Consider the following 464-nt stretch of genomic DNA (forward strand, 5'->3'; position numbering starts at 1 on the left):
ATCCGGGCTGCGGGACCCCCCGGCACCGCGGCGGGACAGAGGGGACGGCGATGGAGGGGAAACGGAGACAGAAAAATGAGAAAATAAAAACAGAGGGAAAAAAACCAACCAAACATGGGGGGAAAGGAAAGGAAAGAAAAGGGCGCAGATAAAGAAAGGGAAAGGAAGAGGATAGTAAGAAACGGAGAGAAAGAAAATAAAGATAAAAGAAATAGAGACAAAACCAGAAGATTCAGAGAAAGAAGGAAAGAAGGAAGGAAGGAAAGAAAAGAATGAAAGAAGCAAAAGAAGAAAGTGAAGAAAAGAAAGAAAAGGAAAGAAAGAGAAGAGAGAAATAAAGAGAAGAAACGGAATAGAGAGAAAAATCTACGGAACCAAACAACGTCTCGCTGCGCAGCCGAGATCCACCGCACCGAAATCCTTCCCTTCGTTCCCGGGAAGGAGAAAACCAAATTCCCGGCTCG

Source organism: Corvus brachyrhynchos, unplaced genomic scaffold (assembly GCF_000691975.1).
Source record: "Corvus brachyrhynchos isolate BGI_N302 unplaced genomic scaffold, ASM69197v1 scaffold85, whole genome shotgun sequence".
NCBI classification, from domain to species: Eukaryota; Metazoa; Chordata; class Aves; order Passeriformes; family Corvidae; genus Corvus; species Corvus brachyrhynchos.